At 36.4% G+C, this 19,123-nt stretch overlaps 1 protein-coding gene across 18 annotated transcripts in view; it reads left to right on the top strand.

Moving 5' to 3' along the window:
• The window catches only part of BAZ2B (bromodomain adjacent to zinc finger domain 2B), a 356,824-nt gene that overhangs the window by 142,630 nt on the left and 195,071 nt on the right, over nucleotides 1-19,123 (top strand). For all 18 annotated transcript variants that reach the window (XM_055120597.1, XM_055120596.1, XM_055120595.1 and 15 more), the window contains exon 3: nucleotides 18,374-18,416. The gene's annotated coding sequence lies outside the window, so the exon portion shown is untranslated. The remainder of the gene's footprint in view (nucleotides 1-18,373; nucleotides 18,417-19,123) is intronic.

The raw sequence follows: 19,123 nt of genomic DNA, 5'->3' as shown, positions 1-19,123 counted from the left end.
CAAAAGTAAGATTAAAATTAATGAAAAAGAAAACAACCCACAGGGACCTCTGGGGAAAAAATGAGCAGGGAAGGAAATAAGACCAACGTAAGACAAAATAATTTTTAAAAAGAGAATAAAAATAAAGCACTGATGGGTTCTCATAAGTATCAGAGAAGTTGACTTTTTTTGCATTCTTCTATTATTAAATTATGCTTGTCTGTCAACAGAAAACACACTCATTTTTACTCAGGCAATCTTATTCAGTGGAAATGAATTCCATTATGACAGTCAGAATTTTCAGCATTTGCAACTTTAAAACAAACTACAAGACATGATTTCCACAAGTAATGCATCTTAATAAGAACTGACCAAAGCTGGGGAGATAGTTCATAGGGTTGGAACACATGCTTTGCATGTGAAAGACCTGAGTCTGAGTTCAGTTCCCAGCATTGCATGGTTCCCTGAACACTTTTGGAAGTGATCCTGAGCACCACTAGGTGTGGCCTCCAAATGTCCAACACCAAAATTACTGACCAAAATATAGTTAGTAGTACTGATATTACTGATAGAACTGGCCCAATACAACTGGCCTCATTGTATCATTATCATACAAGACTATCAAAAATGTTATTCACAACAGTTTTTGTGACAAACTGATAGTGCCTTGGAATGAAGTGTACTTTTCTATATTTTCCATAAGTTATTAATTTTGCTGGTCTGGGAAATACAGCTTAGTGATGGAGTGGTCTGCCTTCAGTATGTGGGGCCTAGGGTCCAGCCGTTGGCACTGCAGAGTGTGATCTTGGTTCTGGTTCTACGTGTGTGGTCTCCAGTGCATTAAATTAAATGCACCTGCAAGTTCCACCAGAGAGTGTGCAAGCACTGCCATGGGTATGTTTTGGAGCCCCACACATGAAGTATAGGAGCTCTCCAACCATGTTTGTAATCTCTGGCTATTGCATCAACAGCAGCAGTAACAAAGGGAACAGAAAGGAAAGTAGGAAAAACATCTCTAAGATCTAAGTATATTAATTTTTTATAATCTTTTGTTATAATTCCTGTACAGTCTATCTAATTCAGCACAATTTAAGCACATAAGTATATGATTTCAAACTACAAAATTTGCAAGAATGAGACTCGTAGAATATCTTTATACCCCTTCTCCAAAATTACCCACCTCCTGGGGCTGGGCAACCTCGCCAGCAGTGCTGGTGACACAGCAGTTCAGTGTTCAGGCATAGTGATGAGGTGCTGGGGAAGGGGTGACAGTGCACTGCTCGAGACTGAACCCATTGTGTCTCTGCATGCAGAGTATCAGCTCCAGCCCTTTGAGCTCTCTCCCCAGCCCCTAATTTACCTACTTTGTAAATTCCGAGCCATTTAAGAGTGATGGCCTGTATTTCTTTAAAGTAAGGGTACTCTTGGCTTGCTCTTCAAGTCTGTGTTCTCTGTTGAACACAGATCTCTCTTGTCTCTCTCTTCGGTTGCTTTTTCTACTCTGGAGAAGCCGGATTTCTCATTTGAATATGTGCTTCCTCTCTTTCGTCTCTCATCTCTCTAAGCAAGTTTAAATAAAAACTATTTTGTTTCACTAAGATTAAAGTAAAATAAGGGTACTTGTATTATCTTTAGAAAATGTGTAGTTCTACAGAATTCTATTTTCCCATGCATATTTTAGTTTTTAAAGGTTGATGGAATAATGAGTTTCATAGTTTTTTCCTACATACAGTACAGGATCCAGTTTTAGATCAAAATTTGCAGTTAGCTGTCATTTCTGGAGCTGTAGCACAGTGGGTAGGGTGTTTGCCTTGCACGAGGCCGACCTGGTTTCAATCTCTCCATCCCTCTCAGAGAGCCCAGCAAGCTACTGAGAGTATCCCGCCTTCATAACAGAGCCTGGCAAGCTACCTGTGGCGTATTCAATATGCCAAAAACAGTTACAAGTCTCACAATGGACATGTTACTGGTGCCTGTTCAAGAAAATCGATGAACAGTGGGACAACAGTGCTACAGTACTAGTCATTTCTTTGGTTTCTTCGAACCTGTCACTTCTCTAGAAGTTTTCCTTAGCATCTTTAACATTGATGTTTTTGACAAAAATATCGCCTTCCTCACTTTTTTTTAAAAAGTTTAATACTCCTTATTTGGGATTATTAGTATTTTTTTGTAGTTAAGATTTAGGGTTGGTATCACAGGGCAGAATACTATAGAATGCTTGCATTGTTAAGTTACATTCCATTCATGGCACTTAATTCATTTAAGTTTTTTTTCCCTCCTGATTTATTCTTTATAGTCAGGTTATTATTGAAAGTTCTCAAGGACATCATTCATGTTCACTGCTGAACAGTATTTCATTATATGACTTGGATAATTGATAAATTCGTTTTCCTAATATTGAGTGGATATGTATGGTATTTATAATTTTTCACTAGAAGTTTCAGAAAGAAAATCAGTAATGTCTTAATACTTACAGTGACAATATGGTTGGCATCATGCATATGGAGGAGTTGCCATCACGGAATATATGTAAGGCTTTATTGTAGTTACTGTTGTTCTGGAGAAACATCTCATGATGGTCAGCAGCAAGTCCTGGCTTGGTGTTTGGGTGTTTCTCCCAGTGGGGTATGGGAAACGTGTTAGGGATGGAATCTTTTGCAAGCAAAGCATATGTTCCAGCCATTTGAGTAATCTCCCTGACCTCTCATTTCTTTTGATCTTGAATGAATGTGACATTAGCAAACCTAAAATTGTTACCAACCTGACTGGTTATGTGGTAGCTGGTTGTTACACTTAGTTTGATTATCTAGTTGAACAACTTTCATGTTTATTCAGTCATCTAAGTTTTTTTTTTGTGTGTGTTTATTAGTTTATTTTCTTAATGTGTGTGTGGTGTATGTATATTTTTTAATATAATCACCCAGAATAATTGTTCCTTTTATTATGTTACTGAAGCTTCAACCTTGATTCACACATGCAAGGCACATGCTCTGTCATTGAGCTGCATCCCTGGCCTTTGTCTATTTCTTATTCTACACATATTTTTGATAGTTAAATATTGGAAATGTCCTCTAAGTCAATGCTCTTATCTTTTCACTTATATTTAAATGTTTGTGTTGTATAGAGCTTTGGAAATTAGTAACTTTTAGTCAAAGTGTTTGTTGTTGCTGTTTGTGGTTTGGTTTTGTTGCCATACCTGAAGGTGCGCAAGTCTTATTCCTGGTTCTGCATTCAGGCATCATTCATGGTGTGGGCCCAGGCACCCAGTGTGATGCTGGTGATTGAACCCAGGTCAGATGTATGTAAGGCAAGAATCTTAATGCATGTGTTATCATTCTGGCCGCCTATAACTCTTAATTCTTTATACCCAGAACTTAACTTTTTGGGGGTTGGGTGGGAGGGAATACTTCCCTCCCAGTGATTCTTGGCCAATCAATTGAGCGGCTCAGTGTGAGGACTTGAGAATGAGTTTTTCTTTGGGCCTTGTGGTACTAGGGACTACCAAGGTGATGCTTAGGGGCCTCCAGGGATACACTTGGTGACTCTCAGCACACCATGGGTTGCCATGGATCAAACTGGGGCCAGCCATGTGCAATATATGTACCTTAACCTCTATGCTATCTCTCTGGCCCCTTAACTTTTTTTTTTATAAAAGGAAAAAGAACATGGTAGAAAGTAGTTAAAAGTAGCACTGTAGCACTGTCATCCCGTTGTTCACTGATTTGCTCGAGCGGGCACCAGTAACATCTCCATTGTGAGACTTGTTGTTACTGATTTTGGCATATCGAATATGCCACAGGTAGCTTGCCAGGTTCTGCTGTGTGGGCGAGATACTCTCAGGTAGCTTGCCGGGCTCTCTGAGAGGGACAGAGGAATTGAACCCAGGTTTGCTGCATGCAAGGCGAACACCCTACCTGCTGTATTATCGCTCCAGCCCACGTATTAAAAGTAGAGGAACAGAAACCCTGGAAAAATGATGAACGTTCCTTACAAATTCTTGCTTAAGTTGATTTTTTTTTGAGTTTAGAGATAAGTTATAGGGTAATATATGAAATCAAAAAAAAAAAAAGAATGAGAAGGAAAAGTTTAGTGGATATTGTTGGTTTTTTTTCCCTTTTTCTAATGTTAGTCCTGTCTGCCTGATATTGATCCTACTTAAACCTTATTGTGCATAGTCAAACAAAAGTTGTGTATGGCATTATTCTTACACTGTAACTGCATGAGTATTGCTTAGAAGAACATTGCTATCACATTATATTATACATTTACATTGCTTTGCATTTTTAGCATGGCAGTCTATTATAAAGTAATAAAGTAATAATATTTTAAAAGGATTTTACTTAAATTTGTTCTTGTGGTATTTTCCCTCTTCTAATTCTTAAATTAGTTATACTAGTTATATTTATTGTCTTTGCTATTTTTTTCCTTAATCTTTGTAATTCTAGCAGTATGGACAGATTTATGCATATGCTAGATGCTTAGAATCAAAAATTTTTATAAGTTCTCCATAATCACTATTTCCTTTTCTAGATCATCTTATTAGTACATAAATATAATACACATTACCTTATTTTAATACAGAAATTACTGAAGAATGCTAATCTCCTTTCAGCCGCAGTAACATTTTGCTACTGTTCTTTTTTCTAATAGGAAAACTCCTTCAAAGAATTGTCCATAGATGTGCCTTCTACACTAATCCTATTTGTGCTTTCATCTTCTCAGTGCCTCTGACAACATTCTGTCATGGGCACTAGTAAAATTTATTTTTTTTTAATTGACTCGCCTTGAAATATACAGTTACATAGATTTTCATGATTGAGTTTCAGTCATAAATGTTCCAAAACCCTACCCTTCACCAGTGGACATTTCTTACCACCAGCGTCCCTACCTCACAGTGTTTTCATAGTTGGTTACATCACCTTTTGTGAAACTTTTCACTTGGGTACTTAACTATGCCAAAACCAAACTTTTTTTTTTTTTTATTAAACCACCGCTACTACTAACCACCACTAAACCTATTCTTATCCCAGGGCAATCTCAGTGTCTCTCTGTTGTGACCCAAACCCTCAAGTCACTCTTGACTATCATGCTTTTGTCTCTTATTTATTCCATCAGCAACCATATATAAAACCAGTTTCCCCACCATATGTTTATCATGATAGTCATCTGATTTCCTCTTGAATGACTGCAATTGTTCTCTAAATTAGTTCCCTGTTTTGATTCTTTCTTCTTCCCCATTCCCAAGATTATTTTGTATATAGTGGCAAAAGTTTCCTTTGTGTGTGTATGTGTGTGTGTGTGTGTGCGTGCGCACGGTGTCAGAGATTGCTTACAAGCCATATGCTTTACCAGTCACATCCCAGACCCCTAGAATGTCTCTTGGCTTTTGTTTTTAAATGGGTCCCAGAGATGGTGCAGTGCTTGAAGTTCCTACCTTGTAAACATGAAGCTGAAACTGATTCTGGTGCTGTCTAGCCACATGCACAAGCACAGGGCTTGCAGTTCTGCTCTTTGGAATTCTGGCATTACAGTTGCATGTGTAAAATGAGCACCTCATCTGAAATGTGCAGTCCCCAGAGAGCAGCACAACCAAGTTTATGAGCACCAATTATTAGAACAACATGAGCAAAAAAGGGGGAGAAATCTAATCAAATCTTATCATTCCCATATGACTCTTAGCACACCTAACATAAGCTTGGGTAAGCTCTTGCTTTTAATTTCCAGGCCCATCACCAATTGTGCTTAGCTCCTACCACTGTATTCTAACACACTGTACCAGCTCTGCATCTTCTCCTTTTTAAAAATCACTTACCTTTCACCTCCCTACTTTAGTACTTCAGCATTCGCCATTTTTTTCTTACCTGATGTGTTTCTTCTGATTTCATCCTGATATCAGGTGATTTGTCTCCTGAGAAAAACCTTCCTTGCTGTGCATCACTCCCTTCATAGTAGCATTCAGCTTTATGAGAAAGACTCAAGCTTTTCTATTTTTTGTTGCTCTCATAGACCTCCAATTCTTCTGCATAAATTCTATGAAGGCAGAAACTTCATCTTTCTTAAGAATGATTTTTAGGCTGTAGAGATAGTATAGCCGGTAGGATGCTTGTCATGCATGTGGCCAACCCAAGTTCCATCTCCAGCATCCCAGATGGTCTTCTGAGCCCCACCAAGAGTAATTCCTGAGTGCAGAGCCAGGAGTGGCCAGGTGTGGCCCCAAAACAAACAAAACAGAAAAGTGGTTTTTAATTTGTATTTTGATTTTCACACATTTTTTATTGTTGTGATAAAATATAGATTACATCACATTTACCATTTTAACCAATTTGAAGTATAGAGTTTGGTGACAAAAAGTATGTTTACATGTTGTATAAACATTACAATAATCCATTATCATAATTCATCTCCAGAATTTTTCTTGTCTTTGAAAATTTGTACCCATTGAAAATAGTTATTTCCCATTTGTTCCCTACCTCCACTCTTGGCATCTTAGGGATTTCACTATTTTACTTACCTTGTATAAATACTTTATGACACAATATGATTAGAATTATGTTGTATTTTCCCTTTTGTGACTGGCTGTCTTTATTTCTCCTGGAAGTGTTAACATAATAAATATGTGATGTGAATTAATAAACAATAGAATTTTTTTCACTACTCTAGAGGCTGAAAAATCCAAGATTAAGGTATATTCAGTATATTAGGGAGGTTTTGTACCACATCCTGGTTCATAGACTTCATCACATGGCAGAAGAGGTGCAAGGAGCTACTTCCTAAGGGTAATAATCCTATTTAGGGGGGCTCTGTCCTCATGACATTATAATCTCCTGCCACAGTCCCCCTCTCCGATACCACCCTGAAGATCAGACGTCAATAATATGACTTATGGGGGTTCTAAACATTGTTTACTGCATTGTTTATTTCACTTAGTATTATGTCTTTAAAATGAACCCAAGTTGTTTTTAAGTGGCATTTTTTTCATCAAGGACATGACAATTAATGTATCTATGACTTGCACCTCTCTTTCATCTCTGTACCTCAAAAATTTTTATAAGCATAATTAACTAAACTTCACAACATCCCTGTGAAGTTGATAATTATGGTATGGCAAATTGAACTATTAAGAGATTGCCTAAGGTACATAACAAATGTATGCCAAAATCCTGAGTGAGAACCAGGCTTACTTAGTCTCGTTGAGGTTTTTGATCAGATTTCTTATTTATGATTGTATCATTCTGATAGTCTTAAGAAAAATAAAATATTTGTAAAATTATTCAATAGCTCTAAAAATTCACAGCAGAATTCTTTTAATAAAAAGTAAAATAAATAGATCTGGAACCTAGCATTTGTTACTAGTAATAACAGCTTTAATTATTGGATCTAACTAAATATTTTTGATTATATATTATTAGATTGCTTAATTAACCTTCTAGTCTTTATAGCCTCAGTCTGAAATGGATCTTTGAAGGTTTTCATTGGATAGTTTTATTTCAAACTTTTTAGCGACTGCACAGGAAACTCTTACCTTTATAAAACATTGAGCCTGTTTTTGTCTTGATGACTGGCTTGCTAAATGAGGTTTGATTTTGCTTTTGTTTTTTAAGAAGTCTTGTAAGTAGCAAATTATCTGTCAGTTTGGCATTATTGCCAGTCCTAAGATGAACTGATTTTGGAAAAAAATATAAAATTTCTTATAATTATATTCAGGTAATATGTTTTAACTTAGAAATTAGTAATTATTAATGAATTTAACTTGCTCTAATTTACATTGAATTCTCTAAAGACCTTAGAGAAAACTATCATATAAACCTTTAAAGTGCTGTTTGTTGTAACAGTTACTTAAGTTTGGAGATGTCATATATACATTAGTCTCAAGAATGTTTTGGGGCCAGAGTGATAGAACAGTGGGTAGGGCATTTGCCTTGCATGCAGCCAAATCCGGTTCAATCCCCTGCATCCATATGGTCCCCAAACCCTCAGGAGTGATTCCTGAGTGCAGAGCCAAGAGTATACCCCTGAGCATCACCGGGTATGATCCAAAAATCCAATAATAAGAAAAGAGTGAATCAACACCTGTTGATAGTGCAGTCACCTCCTCCTAGTAAATGAGTGCCCACTTGTGTTGCAAAGCAGAAACTTTATGAGTGAATGAGTAAAGATTATGAGAAATTCTAATTGTTAAAAGAATAGTCAGAATTTTAGTAAACACACTGCATATGTATTCTTTAAAAAAAAGTTCACCAAGTGTAGCAGTGAATTTTTCTTTTGCATAATTTTATTATTAGCAAAATCATGAAGTTACCACTGAGTTTTAGATAAAATTTATGTAATAAAACTTATGTTGTCTAAAATGTTTCCGAGTTGGGGGCTGGAGTGATATAGCACAGCAGGTAGGGCGTTTGCCTTGCACGCGACTGACAGGAGTTCGATTCCCAGCATCCCATATGGTCCCCTGAGCACCGCCAGGAGTAACCCCTGTGCATTGCCGGGTGTGACTCAAAAAGCAAAAATAAATAAATAATTAACTAATGTTTCTGAGTTGACACATGATATTTGAAATCTTCAAGATAATTTCAGTCATAGAATAATAAGGATGAGTGTTGCAAACTGAAGAATGTGCATATTTTTAAGAGAATGACAGTATTTTTGCAGAGAGGGTCATAGAATTATTAATCACATTTTATTGATTTATGGAAATATAAATATAATTTTAAGAAACGTGAAATAATTGTTAGTGTGAATCCATTTTCAATATCATATTTATTTTTTAAATTATTTTAATTTTTAAAAATTATTTAAAATTGTGTCATCGTGAGATACAGTTACAAAGCTGATCATCATCGGGTTTCAGTCATTCAGTGTTCCAACACCCATCCTTCCACCAGTGCACATTTCCCACCATCAATGTCCCCAGGTTCCTTCCCGCCACCCTCTCCCCAGCCTGTCTCTGTGGCAGGCACTTTTCTTCTCTTTCTCTCTCTCTCTCTCTCTCTCTCTCTCTCTCTCTCTCTCTCTCTCTCACGCTCTCACTCTCTCTCACGCTCTCTATCTCTGTATGTATGTGTTTGTGTGTCTGTCTCTCCCCTTTGGGGCATTTGGTTTGCAATATTCATGTTTGATTTTACCTGAAATAATAACTTAATCACTGACATTGAATTGTATAGTTGAAGTCTTTTGGAGAGAGTAACAAAAGTTAGAATCCTGGCAGATAAGCTCTTTAAGGTTTTATAGAGAGTGCTAATATTTAGTGTTTTATTCCTAGTTTTATTTAGTTCTTAAAACAGCTCACAAGAAAAATCTCAATTTGTTTTACATGTGATAGGTTGTGACATGACAAATTCAGAGATTTTAATAATAAATATTGGGGACTAGGAGGATGTTTACCTTGCAAACAGCCAACCCGGTTTGATCCCCAGCATCCTAATGGTTCTCTGAGCACCACCAGGAGTAATTCCTGTCTGCAGAGCCAGGAGAAACCCCGGAGCATTGCTGGGTGTGACCCAAAAAGCCAAAATGATCATCCAGAAAAAAAAAACCTGTTGTTTTTAATTCTTAGACTTCTAACAGAAATCTGTAGAATATAACTTTCTAAGTGTCCCTGGTCTATATTGGAGGTTCCCAAGCTTATTTGGCCTACAGCCCCCCCTTTTTTTAAAGAAAAAATACTATTCAGTTACCCCCCTAGAAATGTACCTTTTTAAAGTGAGCAAGCAAAAAGCACCTGTTGGCCTAGTTTCACAGAGACTAGTAATGTTCACTTCCTTCATCTTCCCAGCACATTTTCCCTACCCCACTGGAGAGTATTACCTGCTTTGGCAAATACTGATCTAGATAGCAAACTTTTGATTATTTCTAATAGTAGATACAATATTTAATGCCTAATTATCTTAGAAAGACTGGTGAAATCTCCAAAGCCAATTAGTGCCAGTATATAAAACCTTGGTTTATTGATTATCTTGCTTTTAATTCTGTAGGTCTCTTTGCTTCTTCCAGGACTGCAAATATATATAACCACTTTATTTTAGGGAGTCAGTCAAATGCCCCCTTTAAGGGTACAAGCTCTATACTTTTTTCATATATATTAATGTGAATTAATTTGCTGATGCAAAAATCACTGGAATTACTGCACTCCTGGCCTCTATAAACATCAAGTAAAAAAGCGCATTTAGTACCACAGGTTCTCAAATTGTCCTTTCATTCAATACTTTTTCATTAGTTGATGAGAAAAAAATCAATTGCCAGCCAGGGCCACTGTCTGTGTTGAGTTTGCGTGTTCTTCCCATCTCTGCCTGCATTTTCTCTGGGTACAGGAAGTCCTTGAATAATGTTGTTTCCTTTAACCTTGTTTCCTTCAACGTCTTTGGTTTTTACATTGAGGAAAAAAAATCCCTGCCAAGGATTGTACCATATAACTTTATTCATCTCTTTATTATACATGTTTTTGCTTAAAGTCATAGTTCCAAGAACTTACACGTAACTTTGGGCACTGACTTACTGTATATCCTGACTAGATTTACAGCTGAAACTGAGAACAGGAAGCAGTCATGCTAAGATATAACAAAAGTATTGCTTGGAATTAGGACCCATATTCATCAAATCTTTTTTCCTTCCTTTAACCACTGGAATATCTTCTCCAATAAAATCAGAAAATAACTTTTAGCATGCATGCACTTGGTACGTGTATAAATAACAAAATATATAGAGTCAGTACTTAAAACTATTCTGTAATAGTGTTTTTAAATAGGTCAGGAAATGATTTGCTATCACTTTAAAATTTTATTGCTTATAAATTAAGTATTAAAATCGATCAGAGTTCTTTTCTTCATAAACTGCTTAACAAAACTTCTATTAATGTTATATGCCTTCTATTTATATGCCCACATTACACTGATTTTAGTAGGCATCTTTCATATATGCCATAGTGTATGCTTAGTTAATTAATGCACTGGTAAATTGTGCTCATCTTTTTAAAAAAAAATAAGAAAAGGGTGGTTGGAGTGATAATACAGTGAACAAAGTGTTACCTTGCATGCAGTTGACCCCAGTTTGATCCCTGGCACCACATATGGTCCCCCAAGTCCTATCAGAAGTGATCCCTGTGTGCAGAGCAGAAGTAAGGCCTGAGTACTGCTGGGTGTACTTTCTAAAAAAAAAAGGAAGAAAGAAAAAGGAAACACTTGATGGTACGAAGGTTTCTCAAGGATTACAGTAAAATAGGTAGCAAGGTGGATCTTTTCTTTTTTAAAACATAATGCTGTTGAGGTTTTAGGGATATTTATAATTAAATGAATAAAACCACTTCTCCACAGTGATAATATAAAGAAAATTAATACTTGTAAATAACACACAGAGTGCTATAACCTGAGGTTGTTTTAAAAATCAATTCAGCTGATGTGCTAAACTAATCTTTGGAAGGAAATTAGCAGCATGACTTACTAGCTATTGCTGTCAGTCACCTCCAGACAAATAATAATACAAAAATCAATTAAAAAAGATTTTTACATGTATAACATTATAATACATCAAAGATTTTGTGGTTAAAATATCTGTTCCTTCCCTGTTCCCCCTCCATATAGCAAACATAAGCTTAAAAATAACTTGAAGATAAAACAGTTTCCTTCTAAATTGGGCATTTTCCTGAAAGAATACATCATAGGCAACATAGATGATGGCTGTTTTTACTTTAAAGTAGAGAAAATAAAATTTCAAATATTTAGGAGAATCATTTGCAATTCTATTCTGATTAGGCTTTTAGCAATGCTGTGTTGTGATACTATGGTAGTCATTGTCTATATATATGTGTATAAACTTAAAACAATTGGCATTTAAAACTAGTCAGAATTTTGACTGAGTTAGATAATGGTAAGAAGAAGTTTAGCATTTATGAAGTTCTTAAACATTAAAATATATGCCAAAATATGTGTAATTGTGCTACTTCAAAAAGACATTGGAAAAATGTTCCTTTCTTTTTCTTTAATTTGGATGGTAACTCTAGATCAGCATACAAGTAGCATATAATTTTAGAGATTAGTTTTCATATATAAATGCAAATGATGACAAACCCTTGGCCTTGAATTACAAAACTGAGATTCTTAAGCAATGTGGTAAGATAATGTGGGACTTCATGGGGGAAATGAAGAGATAGACTAGAAATAACAGAAGAACAGTGCAGGTGGCGAGGGACGTGGTTCTTGGGCACGTTTGTGGGAAGTGCAGAAACTGCGCGCTTAAAGTCATTTATGTTAACAGTATTGTAACCACGTTCCCAAAACTATAATGATAAACTGTCTGTATCACTGTTATCCCATAGCTCATCGATTTGCTTGAGAGGGCACCAGTAACGTCTCCATTGTGAGACTAGTTACTGTTTTTGGCATATCAAATACGTCAGGCTCTGCCATGTGGGCGGGATACTTTTGGTAGCTTGCCCGGCTCTCCGAGAGGGATGGAGGAAGCCAACCCAGGTGGGCTGCATGCAAGGCAAACGCCCTACCCACTGTGCTATAAAAATAATTTTTATTGTAAAACTATACCTGAAAATACCAGAACATAGCAAAAAGACAAGCTGATATAAATAATAAAATGTTTTAGGAACAGTAACTTAAAATGAATTTTAGGATTAATCAGCTTGTATTTTCACATTTAGATTAGGTGAGCTGATACTCTACCTTTTGGATCCTTTTCATTTATTCCTTTCAGTCTTTTCAATAAGATGGTTAGGGATAAATTCACTTACTTTGTATAATATTGAAATGTTATCTAGCACCATCAAGTGAAGTGTAAAATTTTAGTATGCCAGAATTGATTATGTGAGAAAAACCTTGGGATAGAAGTAAATATAGTTAACATGCTGAGAATTGGAACTATACTCATAGAATAGAAATTGTATCATTATTTGGGATTTTCCACAGTTTAATATTGGTAGGTGTTATTTGAGAGTAAAAATAGTTAAGATGTTTGCACTGGTCACATCTACTAAAATAGTGATTTTTAGAGAATTAGTATATAACCAACACATTAGTTACATTTTTATAAAATTTAATACTGCTTTTTATAGGTGTAACTTGAACATATTTTCTAATTTCAACATGGCTTTAAAGAATTACATTTTCCTTATAAAGGCTACTTAGGACTTTTATGAGAAGCTTTATACTTTGTCTGGCTTTAACCTCTAGTGTCATTTTAATTTCATGCTTTTTTTTCCCCTATGCATTTGCAAGTACCCTGTAAGCCATGTGTAAAAATTGCTACTATGTTGCAGAAATAACTATTAGTATTTTTATAATACAAACTTTAGGATATTAAATAAGCATTTAAGTACAGATTTAGTTTTAATTATCTTGTAGTTTTTGCAGAATATAAAAATAGGAACATTACTATAGATATGTATGCATATCTATATGCGTACCCATGTCACATTTTTGTATCTTTGTTTTGGGGTGCTGAAGATCAAACTCAGGGCTTCACACATGCAAGGTATGAACTCTACCAGTAAACCGTTTCCTAAGTCTATATTTTTTATTCAGTTACAAATATTGTGAGTGTAAGTATTTAGCATTTAAGTCCATTTTTAGTTGGAGTTTTATAGAAAAAATAGTCACTCTTCACAAGATTTTGTATTGACACTTGTGATACCCCAAGACTTTTTTTGTTGATTAATATTGAGAGCGTAATATTAGTTCCTCAAAATACTGGTTCTTTAAAAGTAGGGTGTAATAGGGGCTGGAGTGGTAACACAGCGGGTAGGGTGTTTGCCTTACAAGAGGTCGACCCAGGTTCTATTCCCAGCATCCCGTGTGGTCCCCTGAGCACTGCCAGGAGTGTAATAATGTATAGCCTTCTTCTATCTGGTTGTTCAGAGAGAATAAGTATTAATAAATTGATAAAAAGAATTGTTCAATAAGTATATGTTGTTCAGAGAGAATAAGTATCTTCTTATACCCCTTCATATGTCACAAAGCTAACTATAACACTTTAGAATTCTGTTCCTCTGTGTCCTCTGTGACCTTCATTATTTGTATTTTCCATTGATCTATTAAATTCAAACAAAACAAGAGTATACAATACAGCTTTTCTTGCTTCCCTATTTATAGGTTTTCCCTAAGTTCTGCTAAATAGTATGTGTTGTTGTTTTCTAGTCATTTCCTTGTTAAATTTACCCCTACTTTTTTTTTTTAATTTTTTAATAGTTTATTTTTAATTAGTAAATCAACGTGAGGGTACAGTTACAGATTTATGCATTTTTGTGCTCATGTTTCCCCCATACAAAGTTCGATAACCCATCCCTTCACCAGTGCCCATTCCCCACCACCAGTAAACCCACCCTCCCCAGTCCCGTCTCCCCCCACCCCAAACTGCCACTATGGCAGGGTATTCCCTTTAGTTCTCTCTCTCTGATTAGGTGTTGTGGTTTGTAATAAAGGTGTTGGGTGGCCATTGTGTTCAGTCTCTAGTCTACATTCGGCACGCATCACTCCTCCCCCGCATGACCTCCGACTGCATTTTACTTTATGCTCCCTTCTCTGAGTTGCCCAGAATGAGAGATCAGCCTCCAAGCCATGGAGTCAACCTCCTAGTACTTATTTCTACTATTCTTGGGTATTAGACTCCTAGTCTATTATTCTATATTCCACAGATGAGTGCAATCTTTCTATGTCTGTCTCTCTCTTTCTGACTCATTTCACTTAGCATGATACTTTCCATGCTGATCCACTTATATGTAAACTTCATGACCTCATTTTTTCTAACAGCTGAATAGTATTCCATTGTATAGATGTACCAAAGTTTCTTCAACCAGTCATCTGTTATAGGGCACTCAGGTTTTTTCCAGATTCTGGCTATTGTAAACAGTAATGCGATGAACATGTAAGTGCAGATGTCACTTCGACTATACTTTTTGGCTTTTCTGGGATATATTCCCAGCAGTTTACCCCTACTTTTGACTTGAAATGTTCTTTTTTCTATGATTGATCTTTAGTTATTGGAGCTATTTTATTTTTAAAAAGTTTCGTTTTTTTTATTGTTTGGGGGCGGTGCTTAGCTGCTCAGTGTTCCTGTTTGCTCTGTGTTCAGTGGTAATTTCTGTTGGTGCTCAAAGGACCATATGCGGTGCTGGGGATTAAACTGGGGTTGACTGCATGCAAGACAGACTCTTTAATTCCTGTAGTATCTCTCTAGCCCCAGATGTTGAAGCTATTTTACATGCTGTTCCTGTGTTGGGAAGAAGCTCTATTTGAGTGGAATACCCAAGGAATAATAAGGATCAAAATAAAAGTCACTTCTCCTAGGCTTCCTCCCTCCCTTCTTCCCTCCCTCCCATCACCATGAGATACACAGTTACAGCTAAAATATGCAGCTGTTCATAATTAGGCTAAAATTTGCAGCTGTTCATAATCAGTCATAGTGTTCGTCCCTCCACCAGTATATATTTCCCACCACCAATACCCCCAGTTTCCCTCCCGCCACCCCCTCCCCCCAGCCTGCCTCTATTTCAGACACTTATTTCTTTCTCTTTCTCTCCTTTTGGACATTATGCTTTGCAGTACAGATACTGAGAGGTTATCATGTTTGTTCCTTTACCTGCTTTCAGCATGAAGTTCTTATCCAGAGTGATCATTTCCAATTAGCATTGCCATAATAGTTCCTTCTTTATCCCAACTGCCTTCTCGAGAACCCTAACACAGGAGGCAGGCTTGTTCCAACCATGGAATAGTCCTCCTGGCCTGTGTTTCTACTACCCTTGAATAATGTGTCCCATACTATGTTTTTTTAAATTTTTTTTTATGTTCCACAAATGAGTGCAATCATTCTGTCTGTCCTGCTCCTCTTGACTCATTTCACTCAGCATGATACTTTCCATGTCCATCCATTTATAAGTGAGTTTCATGACTTCGTTTTTCCTACCAACTGTGAAGTATGTTCCATTGTGTAGATATACCATAATATTTTTTAATCCAGTGTTCTCAGGAACTTGGTGAGAATAAAATGAGTGTTTTGTTTCCAGATTCTGGCTGTTGTCAATAGTGCTGCAATAAACATAGAAGTGCAGATGGCATTTCGGCTGTGTGTTTTTGTGCCCCCAGGGTTTGTGATATACAGATGTGATATTGCCAGGTCATATAGCAAGCCATATTACATTATGTCTCTGATGAGAAAGAATCTTTGAGATATTCTCTGCCTTCTTGTTCCTACATTCAGCTTACCTCAGTGTCCTCTTATTTCTCTCCATTAAGATGTTTTAGTTTCCCATTGCCTCTGCATTTTGTTTTCTTTATTCAGATCTTCCTTATTGTTTGCCCATAGATTTACCTCATTATACCCACTTTCAGACTAGTCATGCCTTGCTTCTTATAGAATGTCTTTTACAAACATTTACCAGGTTATTATTGCATTTTTCCCTTGAACACATAGTATTTGTAAGAGTTTTTATTTATATGTCCCTCTGGGCATATAGTGGTACTACAGTAGAAATCAATAAGTAATTGTTCATTCATTCTTTTAGCAGCTATTTACTGATTGATTATTGGATTCCAGGTACCGTGTTCATGCGCTCAGTCATCTCTTATGGAGATTGCAGCTAAAAATAGTATTTGGTGATAAAGCGAGGCTTCTCTGAAGGAGTAGTATTTGTGGAGTGAGAGAGCGATTCTGATAGAGGTATGGGGAACAGCAGCTGAGTGATCAGCAGTGTCAAGTCCTTGAGGAGAGACACATATCATATATTTGGGGAATATCAAAGTGGTCCCAGTGACCAAAACATAATAGTGTGTGAGTGACAGGCAACACAGTGATGAGATGTGAAAGCAGAGAGTCTAATTGGCCATTCTCAGCTATTGGAATGGTTTGAGAAAATGAGTGAAGTGTTGAAGTAGATGTATCACTGCTTTAAAATAGAATTGGGTAGAGGACCAGAAAGATAGTGGAGAGCCTAGAGGTTATGCAGCTATACTGACTCGATCCAGCACCACATATGGTCTTCCAAGCATCTGAACAGAGCCAGAAATAATCCCTGAACGAGATGGGTATGGCCTACCCCAAAATAATTAGATGAAGTGTAGTGATACAGGAGAACAGTGTCTTGCACAAACTAACAACAGTTCATGCATTTTAAAAACGATGGTAGAGGGACCTTGCAAACTATGCATGGGAGCATTGGGATCACTCACAGCTATCCTAGGCCTGGCAAATGAGGGTCTGAAGGTTGTGTGCTCAGACCTAGCAGTATGGTGCTACCCACCTGGATTACACCTTGCAGTGCTTGCACGGGTGGGGCTATGTTGTACAGTGGGTCACACTTGGGGCCTCAAGCATGCTTGGCATGTGCGCCATCCCTGTGACCTTGGCTCCAGTAATAGGTATTTTCAAATTAAGGATAGAGCAAGGAGAAGTTGGAAGGATTAAGTGAAAGCTGTGAGGTAAAACATCAGGGAAACCTCAGTTCTTTATATTTGGATGAATCATGTATTCCCCTCTAAAGAGTTTTCTTTGCGTATATAGTAATTACCACTTCTTTGAAGGATTTTGGGGATCTGATGAACCAATACATAAAAGCCAAATTCTGAACCTTAAAACTGCAGTTTCATAACTAATCATAAGGATTAGCATGAGATTACTTCTCATATTAACTCCATTACATTTAAACATAAACTGAACTGCTAATCAGCCATAGAAAAAAACAGATACTATAAATAACACCTATCTTTGTCATCTAGTAAGATTCAGTATTCCTCTTATTAGTAAATGTTTGAAAACAAATAAATCTAATTTGAATGTTCTGTAGTTTATTTAGTAATATGTCGTGTTATCTCCAAGGAGTTGTTGATTATAAACAATGTACTATATTATAATGAATAATGAGTTATAAAACTCCAGGTGTTTTATGCTTCCTCTATGCTTATTTCCTGACCAAAGAAGTCATAAAATTATATTTTTCCTGACAACTAAATTATATTTTTTCATGACAACTTAGATCCATTTAAATAGGATTTAAATGAGAACAGAGAGAGAGAGAGAGAGAGAGAGAAAGAGAGAGAGAGAGAGAGAGAGAGAGAGGGAGGGAGAGCGGCAGGATCGCAGAGAAGAGGGGAGAGAGCTTAGTTGACCAAATCCCATACTTTTCATGTAGGAAACCAGGTTTGATTCTAGGCACTCCATGGTCCCCCAGCACAACCTGATGCCCTGGAACACTAAGCTGAGAGTAGTCCCCCAAGAACCCCTAGTGTGGCTAAAAAATCAATGCACAACCATATCCCGCAAACATAAAATGTTCAGTTTTCAAATGATGGAAAATTTTCTAATTATGACTGTAAGAAAGGTAAAATTTCAAAACAAACTTTTAGTTTCTGAAATTACTGAAGTATGATTCACCCTTTTGTTTTTTTCTATTTTCCTGTTGCAGGTTTCTCAACAGTGATGTCACAAGATTGACCACACCAAACACAGTAAGACAGTGATAATTTTTCAGATGTTTTCTTTTCTCTGAGAATAAGAATGAAAACTGTTTATCATTTTAATTGATTATTCTTTCAACAACAGACAAGAATGTTTACATTTCAGTGATATCTCATACTTATTATTGTTACTAAAATGCTTTAAAAATATTGTCCTAAAGGACTTAGAAACATTGTAAATGAAAATTAAATTTTATTACTGAAATAAGATAATTATGCATTAACCTTTTAGCATCATAATTTGAGTATCATCAAGTTTTTTAATTTTCATTGAAAAACGAACTCACATTTATAGTCATTTCACAAATTAGGAAAAAAATCACAAAAATATGAGACACTGTATTCATTTATCAATGAGAGACTGTGAGAACATCTTGGAAAGGTTCTTAGCCTTAGGTTTAAATTTTTATTTTTGTTTTTGCTTTTTTTGGGGCGGAGGGGTCACACCAGGTGATGCACAGGAGATACTCCTGGCTCTGCCCTCAGGAGTTACTCCTGGCAGTGCTCTGGGAACCATATGGGATCCTGGGTTGGCTGCATGCAAGGCAAACATTCTATCTGCTATGCTATCATTGCAGCCCCTTAAATTTTTATTTTTTTAAAAATTATAATCTTCCAGATACAGAGAGTTGTTGAAAAGAGATAATTCTCTTAAGTTACTGATAACTTTTCTGTGTACATGGAAATATATTACTTAA

The sequence above is a fragment of the Sorex araneus genome, chromosome X (genome assembly GCF_027595985.1).
Source record: "Sorex araneus isolate mSorAra2 chromosome X, mSorAra2.pri, whole genome shotgun sequence".
In the NCBI taxonomy this organism is placed as follows: domain Eukaryota; kingdom Metazoa; phylum Chordata; class Mammalia; order Eulipotyphla; family Soricidae; genus Sorex; species Sorex araneus.
This window is presented reverse-complemented; position numbering and strand designations above follow the sequence as displayed.